The sequence below is a fragment of the Dipodomys ordii genome, unplaced genomic scaffold (assembly GCF_000151885.1).
Source record: "Dipodomys ordii isolate 6190 unplaced genomic scaffold, Dord_2.0 Scaffold94, whole genome shotgun sequence".
NCBI classification, from domain to species: Eukaryota; Metazoa; Chordata; class Mammalia; order Rodentia; family Heteromyidae; genus Dipodomys; species Dipodomys ordii.
Window position 1 is genome coordinate 9,651,246 of NW_012267310.1, and position 11,269 is coordinate 9,662,514.

An 11,269-nucleotide genomic window follows, 5' to 3' on the forward strand; every position below is an offset into this window, starting at 1 on the left:
AAACAAAGGAGGAGGCTACAATGCTTGATAAGAAATGTACTCATTATCTTGCCCATGTAATTGTAACCCCTCTGTACAGTATTTTCACAATAAAATGTATGCGAAATATTAACATTTGAACAAGTTCTATTTTATATTTGCTAATGAAAAATAGGAAAATGCTCAAATGATTATGCTCCATTTTCTAGTCAGACATAAACCATAAATCTATTAATTCTAGGTCTGTTTACAGACTAGCTATAACCTACTAAAAACCCTTATAAATAAGAACTTTTAAGTATCTTCTGGGAGCTAGATGCCACTAACAAGATTAACAAGGAGGTCTGGAATGCATGTTTATATGATGGATGCTATGGTCATTCATTCCCCTCAGATTGCTCAGGAAATGAACCACTGTTAATATCCTACCCTATCCCATTTAATATCCTTCCCTATCCCATTTTCCTACTCTCTTCTCTCTTTCTGTACCTCTTCTCAGCCTCTTCTTATTTTCTTCTCTTCTACCATTTAATAAAAACTAAAAAAAATATTCTGTACTAAATGAGATACTCTGCATGAAACAAATGGGCTTACCCAATGCTCAAAGTCATGACTTATAGTCACAGGTATGAGCATTTGCTCATGAGACTGTGAGGGGTTTATTGGAAGGGTGGGACTATTTTTTTTTTTCTGGAAGAAGGATGATGTCAAACTCAAGGGCATGTTCCAATGTTACTAAAGCTCCTGTAGAGAGCTATTCTAATCTACTTTGAGCTGACCATACTCTAGTTTTCAAAAAGGCTTACAATTCAGAATATGACGAGAACATATTTTTGGAGCATCTGTTAGATTACTCTTGTCTTGCTCTACTCTCATCTTAAGAAAGTACCACTGGAAGTAGTCGAAAGTGATGCCCACAGGGAGGCAAAATGTGCTCACAACAGAGTGGATTAGATTTTTCTTGTGTTGTTTATGTTCCACTTTATAACCAAAAGCCACAATGAGTGGTCTATGTAACATAGATGTGACAGATAACTATATAAATAAGCCAAGAAACAGTGCCAGAAATGCAAGGAAGAATTAGTAAGGTTGTGATGGTAACACCAAAAATGGCAGTCTGACTATGGTAGACAGACCATACTTAGTTATCCTAAGAGCCAGTTTTCAATGTACAGTACTACAACATTAAAATATCTGGGAGCAGCAGGTAAGATGATGATGATAATGTTGATCTATTTTTTGTCAGAGACTTGAACTCAGGGCATGGGCATTGTCCGTGAGCTCTTTTGCTCAAGGCTAGTATTCTACCACTTTGAGCCATAGCTTCACTTCCAGTTTTTGAGTGGTTAATTGGAGATAAGAGTCTCACGGGGAGTTTTCTGCCCAGGCTGGCTTCAAACCACAATCCTCAGAGCTCAGCCTCCTGAGTATCTCGGATTACAGGTGTGAGACACTGGTGCCCAGCTTGATAATGTTAATCTAAAACATCAGTTTTTCTTTAACTGAATGGCTTGAATTAGCCACCAATATTCTTAAGTCTAAGCTATTTCTTCTTTATTAAATAATAACTGGGCTTTTCCTGAGGATTTAATGGGTTCAGAGTAAACAGAATTTCATGTGTCTAGAAACAAATGAAACCTGTACTCTAACTTTTAGCACACAGTAAGCATTAAACTTAGGTTTTTCTTTCTTTTGATGTGAAAATCCTTTTACAGGAAGCTCCAGATGACAAAAAAGTGACCAAACCAAGAGGAAAGAAAACATAAAAAAATCATTCTAAAATAATAAAGAATCAAGGCGAAAATTATACTTTGCACTGACAGACATGCAATGGCTTTGGAAACCAAGATGGATGAGGATAAGATGAGAAAGAAAAACAGAACAGGCAATTGAAAATTTCAGGAAGAGCACAGAAGCTTTCCATTTTATCTACCTGGGACTAATGATATCACAGAAGATGTGAACATTTGCCAAATGCTGACAGCAGACTAAGCCTCATCTAGGACCTGTTCTTAGAAGCTTTCTAGGCAGCACAGATAGGCAGAGTTGTTTTTTTTCTATTTTGCAGGAGGATCTCAACGTTTGCAATGTGAGAGCACTGATTTATACAATGCACACCCTTTAATTTTTTTTAAAGAAGAAATATATGCATACATATATACTGAGATCTCTATATAATGTATATGGAAAGAAAGGGGAGAGGGGGGAGGGAGAGAGGGAGAGAGAATGTTAACATGTTAGCATTGTTCAAGGGAGAAGTATTTAGCTCTGTTTATTTACCCCTGACTCACCTACCTTATCTCCTGGAATGACAGAGAGTCAGTATGAATAGGATTTAAAGTTTTCCCATGGAGAATGGGACATTTTCTGCAACCAGGTCAGTGCTCAAAGGACTAATGAATGCTCTAAGGAAATTATCCAAAGGGGAGAAGCAGTCCAGGGTTATTAAGTTATTTTCAAATGCTGTCTGGCTGCTGCTGACCTTTGTGAAGGGCACAGGATGCTGCTTCCCAGGGGAACAGGATAAGGAGAAATTAGAGAAGCCTAGGAGAAGTTGAGGAATGTTTGGGAATTCACACATCCTCCAACTTTTATGGGAACTCTTAAGAATGAAAATAAACTACTTTGATCAGGGACATATTTGGGGGCTAGAAAATATTCTAAGTATGTTGCTCATCCTGGATTTTAGTGTTTTTCCTACAATACCAACATTACATATCTAATAAAGGTCAATTTGACATCAGTTCAGTTTTGGAGGAGTGAAGGAAACACACTTTTTCTTCAATTATATTCCTCATGTGTTAGAAAGTACAATGGGCTTTAAGTTGCATATATTGTTCAAATAATATAGTCAGACAATATCAGAGATGAGTATCAAATGCATATGAATTTGATGTTGCCATCAAAGAAAGACTTTTCAAGCACTGAGTTATGTTAAGAGAGTTGAAACATAAAGGAATGGATAAAATAATTCCCTAAGAGAAACAGATGCCTGTACTCACATGCCCCAAAATGTCATGAATGAGTGTGTACAATAGAAGAATTTTGTCTGTACAACATATACACACACATATAAATACTGTACATAATATACAGAATGTTACATTTTCCTGCAGAAGAAGGATTTATCATAGGGTATTCTTGCTTTTAGAGCCCAACCCCAAAGTAGGTCTTATATATAAGCTCAGGAAAACACAGTAGTTAATGAATTTAAAGTACTATTGATAATTGAAAAAGAGTGAAGGAGCCTGATAAATGACATTTAGGTAACAAAAGACCTCAGTTCTACTGACAACGCAAGAGCTCAGAAATCTCAGGCGTGATCCAAGTCTACCTCCTTACTATTAATGAGGAAACTAAGTCCCATATGGGATGTTACACCCTAAATCATATAGTCACATAAAGAAAGAACAGCAGCTTTGGTGATAGATGCTTTAGATAGAACTCAGGGCTTTGTATATACTAGCGTTCAAGTTTTGTACACTCAGACATGCGTGTTGTAAGTTGTCTCCTAGCTATCAAACTACGTGAGACAGAGAAACTCTATCAAAGACCTAGTATGCTTTCTAACATTAAACTTGATGGCTAGAGGACATAGAAAATGTATTCAAGCAGCAAATCTAAATCAGTATTCAGGGGCTTGGGTGTGGCTCAGTGGTAGAACAGTTTCCTAGCATGTGCAAGTTCCTTGGTTTCATCTCTAGCACTACAGCAAAAAAACATGTTTACACAAAAACACAAAAAGAGGTATTTTATTTATTTGCCAGTCCTAGGGCTTGAACTCTGTACCTGGGCTCTGTCCTGGAGCTGATTTTGCTCAAGGCTAGTGCTCTACCACTTGAGCCACAGCCTCACCTCTGGCTTTTTCTGAGTAGTTTATTGGAGATAAGAGACTCATGGACTTTTCTGCCCAGGCTGGCTTTGAACCATGATCCTCAGATCTTAGCTTCCTCAGTAGCTAGGGATTACTAGTGTAAGCCACTGGTGCCCAGCTCAAGAAGTTTTTTTTTTGTCAGTTGTGGGGCTTGAACTCTGGGCCTGGGCGCTATACCTCAGCTCTTCAGCTCAAGGCTAGCTCTCTACTACTCGAGCCACAGAACCACTTCTGGTTTTGTGAGTGGTTTATTGGAGATAAGAGTCTCATGGACTTTCCTGCCTGGGCTAGCTTTGAACCCCAATCCTCAGCCTCCTGAGTAGCTAGGATTACAGGTGTGAGCTACCGGCACCTGGCTTCTCGAGAAGTTTTTGGTGGTAAAAGGAATCAGGAAACTGAAAAGAAAATAAGGGGACTGGGGAAGGTGGCTCAGTGGTAGAGCGCTTGCCTTGCATGCATGAGGCCCTGGTTTCAATTCCTCAGTACCACATAAGCAAAAAGAAAAAAGCCGGAAGTGGTGCTGTGGTCTCAGTGGTAGAGCGCTTGCCTTGCATGCATGAGGCCCTGGTTTCAATTCCTCAGCACCACATAAGCAAAAAGAAAAAAGCCGGAAGTGGTGCTGTGGTACAAGTGGTAGAGTGCTAGCCTTGAGCTGAAGAGCTGAGGGACAGCGCCCAGGCCCAGAGTTCAGGCCCCACGAACAGCCCCCCCTACTCCCCCGCCAAAAAAGAAGATAAGGTTATGTTCACGTATGCATTTACTCATTCTTTGAAATGTTTATTGAGCACATGCTATCTGTGAGACAGTAGGCTAGAGAAAGAGATACAATAACTATTTTCATGAAATCTGTTATTTCAGTCAAGATTATATAAACTCACTTATGAAACTACCAAAAAGATGTGAGGTTTTTTTTAACGAGTCCATGAGTCACAGATGGTACTAATATCTCTCCTCAAAAGATCTGTACAACCAAAGGCCAGAATCAATACTCTGCATGGCGTCTTATTCACTCTCTTTGAGTTAATATTTTAACCTGAGTTGTTTTCATGATAACAGCATCAATTAAGCATTACCAACTATTCCTTCACTGTGGTTCCAGAGCTTAATGAGACTCAACTAATGTGACCTTTGGAACCATCAAACTGTGGAGGAGAAAGCATAGCAGAGAAGACTGACCTCTGGGTTAGCTTTGCGTACTAAAGCCTTTTGAAAAGTCAGAGCATCAGGCTTTTGGCAGTGATTTCAAAAATTTAATTACCCAGAGATCTTCTCTAACATCCTCAAAGATTGACAGCTCAAATTAGACATCTGAATTTCTGTTACATCCATTTCATATCATCAGTGGTGCTAAATGGTTAAGTAAAGGTTTAATATTATTTGTCCTTTCTATCCTGATAAGATTGATGGTGCAATAAGAATCCTCAAGGGCAATATAAAGATTCATTTTCACTCCTCTGGAAAACTGTCACAAACAATTTCTATTTCAAAGTCAACATTCATAAACTCAGAGTATATCAGGACTAGAAACGACCTATGATATGTACTTTAGCCTCCTTAGATAACAGAGGGAGAAACTGAGGCCCAGAAAAGCTAAGTGATTCATGCTTGATCAAATAGCTAGTTCATAGATAAGTTGGAACTAGATTTCAAATCTTCTAAGCCAAGTTTATCTACAATTTCTACTATTTAAGGTTGTGTTGTCAGTTGGTAAAAGGTATATGTTGGAGGAAAATATTCATGAAAAGGATCTTGCCAGCAACAGAACAAACATATATTATGTGATATGCTCATATTCCATGAAAAGCTATGCCAAAACTCAACTAGTTTTCAAACTAAATGTCAGAGTGTTGATACGACTCTTTGAATAGCAGGATAGGAGTAAGAAATGGAGAAATGTTTTCCAAGTCAGATACCAGTGTTCTTCATGAATGTTTTATCATTTGTCTGGATGATGAGAGCTAATCTCTTTGTCAGTAGATATCCAGGAAGCCCACCAGTCAACATTGAGACATTTAGCATGCTGATTGCCAGTAAGGCTAAAAGGCAGCTAATCACTGACTCCTCTGTATACAGCAAACAATAATTCAAAGAAACCCACTTACCATCCAACCAAAACTTCAATTAGAGCAATTCCTAGCACAAGAAGGAGCTGGAATAAGAAGTAGATGTAAACATGAGAAGTATTTGAAATCTGAAAAATTGTCCATAAGGCAATAATATAGGCATTATGGCATAAGAAAGAGGTAGCAAAGTATTCTAAGCTTATTGGAATTAGGAAATATCATTCTAGACGTTGGACCCTAATCTGGGAATTTAAATTAGAATGTAGACCAAGCAGGTAAAGGAGAAAAAACAATTCCAAAAGGTAAGTCTAGGTAGAAAGTGACCATTATATCCAGAGTATTAAATATTCAGACTTCTAGAGCTATAGGAATGTTAGGTCGAAATACTGAAGAGTCAAGTCAAGCCTGCAATTTTGTCAGACACAGCAATGACAATAAGAAATGTTGACTGAAGTGAGAGTTGACCTCAGCCACAGAAGTTTTATACTGGAATTTGCTAAGCAAGAACCACGTGAAAGTTGTAAGCAAATGGATAAAGAAACAGGACTGGGCTGATAGTGGAGAGAAAGGTAGATCAGACTCATAGTAATGTATATGTAACATCCAAAATAGAGAGTAGGCAAGGGTAGTCACTCCATGGGACGAGTTGTGTTTTGAGCACTGCACATAAAAAAAGCTGACAAAATGCACTACTGTGGATGAAGTCATCAGGTTGACTATAGAGTTGTACTAGTAAATTCCTCCCAATACTTAGCAACCATTGTGTCTTGGTGAAAAAAGGACCAGCTTGTCTAAAACTAAAATCCTTCCCAAGGGACAGCTGGCAAAACATGAGTTCAAGCAATGAATCCTGTATTCCATAAAGTAGCAGAGAATTAACCTTCAGCTAGAACTAATATATGTAGAACAGGTTATGACCTCAATTGTTTTCTCTATTTCTGCACCAAGGGGAGACAGTGAAGAGCATTTGCTTTCTTCATGGTGAGTGGAGACCAGAGTCAATGCTAACAAACTTAAAAGCGGATATTTGGGCCGTTCGCATCACGATATCCCAAGGAAGATATTACCAAAGTGGAAAAGATCCAGGAAAAAGCAACTAAGATGATCAAGGGGAAAGCTTATCTTTCATTGAAGGACAGACTAAAAGATTAAACTAAAAAGGATCGGAATTTGTCAGACCAGGGAGGTGAACATGAAAAGCATAGTTGGGGGGTACGTGATTAAATTCAACTTTGAGCAAATACATATATATTCATTGAATTCCAAAGCATTTCACTGAGGCCATTGCTTGAGGTTACAGGATACAAATTTAAGAGAAATTAAAACATGCTTGGATTTCTATAGAAGCCAATCCATCTGTGGGACTTATTTCTAAGACCAGGCTAAGGTGACAAATGGCAAAAGTTTAAGACACTATTGGATAAACTCACTGCCAAATGATTTCCAATACCTCATCAACAAATGGCCACGATACATTCTAATGTAAATGAAAATTTCTAGGTTAACTGACAAAACCTCCACTGAGGCTATTATCTTGGAAAGAGTTCTGGGATATTTGCCCTGTTTTCTGATTCACTGTGATCTTTCTTCTTTTTTTTTTCCTGGCATCAACTAGTTACACATGGAGATTTCATTTTGACATGTCCCTGTATACATATAGTATACCCCAGTCAGACTTGCCCTATGCCTCTGCTGTGGTCCTTACTCTCCCCCTTCCCAAACCAATTCCAGTAAGCTTCATTTTTGCCATTTTCAGTGTGATATTTCTTGTGTTCTTATTATGACATCTATGTTGGAACATCCTGCATACAACTTTGGAAGTCCTAAATTCTTCTGACAGTCCAGAACACAGAAGAATAATGTTCTAACTCATTAAGAAAGCAAGAGAGTCCTAGCTCTTGGCTGTGTTCGGTTGGCCCATATGGGAGTTTGCAACATAAAAAGGTGAAAGAAATCCTAACAGAATGCAGCAGCTGGTTAAAGGCTATTATATTGAAATTTTCATGAGTTTGACAGTAGGCCAAAAATCTACAAAATGGCAGAGAGTAGAAAAGGCAGTTGTAACAGGTTGAACATTGTTGGTGATTATTTTTTCAGTGGCAATGAAAACTGTAATCAAATAACCTGAAAGAGATGCTGGCAGAAATAAGAAAGCCCCAAGGGAGAGGGAACATGAAAACTGTAAGAATGATATATGCATGGACTAATGAACTAGATAAACATGTATTTTGAAATATCAAAATGGAGGTTCATAGCATCATGAAAAACTTATGTCAGGATATGGGCATAAACACTACCTGATTGGCAATCTATAGCAAAAGATGCTGTCAATGACTTAAAAATCCCAAGGATGAAGGCAGCACTCAACAATAAACTAGGACTTGTGTTATTGGCATTTCAATCTCTTATTATTTAATTAGTTTAACCACACATTGAAAAGGACAATTTTAAAGCATTAAAAAATGGAGGTGGGGAGGGAAGGGATGGTAGGGGAAAAACAAAGGAAGGGGTAACAATGCTCGATATGAAATGTACTCATTACCTTTCTCATGCAATAGTAACCCCTCTGTACAATACCTTTACAATAAAAAATATATACTAAAAAAAAAATAGCCAGAGCCTGGGTGCTGGCGGCTCATGCCTGTAATCCTAGCTACCCAGGAGGCTGAGATATGAGGATCACCATTTAAAGCCAGCCTGGGCAGGAAAGTTGGTGAGACCCTTACTTCCAATTAGCCACCAGAAATCCAGAAGTGGCACTGTGGCTCAAATGGTAGAGCGTTAGCCTTGAGCTGAAGAGCTGAGGGACAGCGCCCAGGCCCAGAGTTCAAGCCCTCTGACTGACAAAATAGCCAGAGAAAACACCTGGTTTTGCAGCCAGCAATCAGTGGAAAAATACTTATTTGAACTCAAGACAAACAAGAAAGAGGAAAGATGGGGACTGGTCGAAGCAATGTCATCGTAAACTCATTTTATAATTGTTTTTTAGACCAATAAGACATCTAAGATTAGGAATGGCATTTAGCAGTGCATAAAGCCTACTCAATCTTGCATATCCAAGTAGTATACTTCAAATACAATGTTTTAGACAACAGTAGTGGGTAGTAATGAAAAACATATGGCATTAATAACTTGCTTAATAAATGTATATATTCAGTTGATGGAGTGGTGCATGAGATAGAGCACCTGTCGAGCCAGTGCAAGACCCCAAGTTCAAACTTTAGTACTTCAAAAAATACCCAAACTCAAATGTGTATTTTGTACATACGTATTCTCCCTATATTATAGCTTAATATAGCACTTTAGGGTATATTAGAAAAAATCTCATTATCCATAATTTCATTAATTCTTTCCTACAAAGTTTCAGAGATATCATTGAGAAATTAGGGAATTTTTCATTTGGAGGAACTGATCACCTCACAAACTTTTAAGGTCTCCATCTTGATGTTCGTTCTTATGAATATTTTCCTTTCTATTGCTTTATGTATTTTTTACTATTGAGCCAGAGAAAAGAATAGTGCTGAATTATAAAGCAAGATTGGAGCCCTTGAAACAGGTACCTGAAAAAATTATAGTGAGTTGAAAGAGCATATCTATAGTTAAACATTCGAAGAAAACATGTTTAACAATAAGAAATTATACTACTAATTAACAATTTAAAAAGCAAAAAATATTGAGAAAAAGCTGAGATCTTAGGTTTCTGAATTTGGACAAGGCCATTAAATGACTCCATTTATTCAGAGTATTGGAAAGGACCTCAGATATATATTATTTAAACTAATAGCAAACTCCCTATCTTGTAAATGAGAAGCCAAGTTTTATATGGGCTAATGACTTGTCCAAGACCATATAATAAGATAATGTCAGAGCCAGGACTAGAAGCTGAAGCTTTTTGTTTGTTTCTTTACTGATACTTGAACCCAGGGCCTTAGGCTCTTGCTTAGCCTTTTCTGTTCATGGCTAGCACTCTACACCTAAACAACAACTCCACTTCTGACATTTTGCTGGTTAATTGGAGATAAGTATCCAGTGGATTTTCCTGCCCAGGGCTGGCTTCAAACCTCGATCTGCAGACCTCAGACTCCTGAGTAGCTAGGATAACAGGAGTGAGCCACTGGCACAAGGCTCAAAATGGTTTTCTTTAATTTTTTCAGACTGAATTATTTTCTATTTCCCAACAGCAACATACTGTGATCTTCTGTATTAGATGTAACAGGAGAGAGGAGAGGATAAATATTTAGGAAAAGCTCAGTGAAATAAGAGATGGGGTTTTTTGAGACCCTGAATGGATTTCAAATAGTTGGTAATATGGAGAATAATGGCTTAAAGGTCTCTTTCATTCTCAGGTGGCCCTAAGCTCTCATTCACAAAAGGAGAAAATAAAAGAGAGCTTTTATTTCAACTCATAAAGGAATTGGATAAAATAAGTGAGAGATTTATTAGTAGGTTAAAGTAGGTTTAAAACATCTTAGTCAAAAATGAAAATTTATAATGACAAAGGGACTGATGTAGAGAATTACTCTGAATAGTTTGAATAAATGGTGCCATAAAACACAGTGGAAATAAAGCAATATAGTACATGTCTAAATCAATAGATTAGTTAATAAAACATGAGATTTCAGTAGATGTTTAAAGTAGGTAATTTAGAGTCAGGAAATAAGTGAATTAAATATAACAAAACTAATAGAATTAAATTTAAAAGTAGGAAAATTGAAAAGCAGGATGAAAGCAAATTATAGGAGCATTTTTGAAAGAGATACCTCATCTGGAAAAATTTAATAAGATAAAAGGTAAATCATTTCCTAAAGGATATGTCTTTCCTTGAAAAAAAAACACCAAAAGAGACTCTACCCTCATTCTTCTGACTTAACAAAATAGAGACATGAAATCAAATTTCTTGAGAGTTGTAGTAATGGAGATCTAGGACTGCTGTTATTACTTTAGAAGTAAATTATGAAGAATTAATGGGCAGTGGAAAAATAAAAACAGACTCTATAAAAGATGGCAGGCTGAAAAAAAGGGAACACATCTCGTATTTGTAGTCAATCTCATGGCCAAAGCAAGTTCAAAGACTTCAGCTGGTATTTCAAACTGTTGTATGATTGCAATTAATTCTAATTGTTATTGGCAAAGCCAATTCCAAGTTAAATTTAAGTTAGACTCTCTTGTATGATTGATAAGGGACTGTTAAGATATCATAATAGCTCAATATCCTTTCTCCTCTTTTTTTCCATGTCAACTCAATGCATCATAGTTTGTATTTCACACAGCATCCTTCCTTTGACTGGCACAAATGATCCCAGAAAAGAGTAGCCCTCTGAGGTTGTTAGTAGGTAACAAACGCTGAGTACCA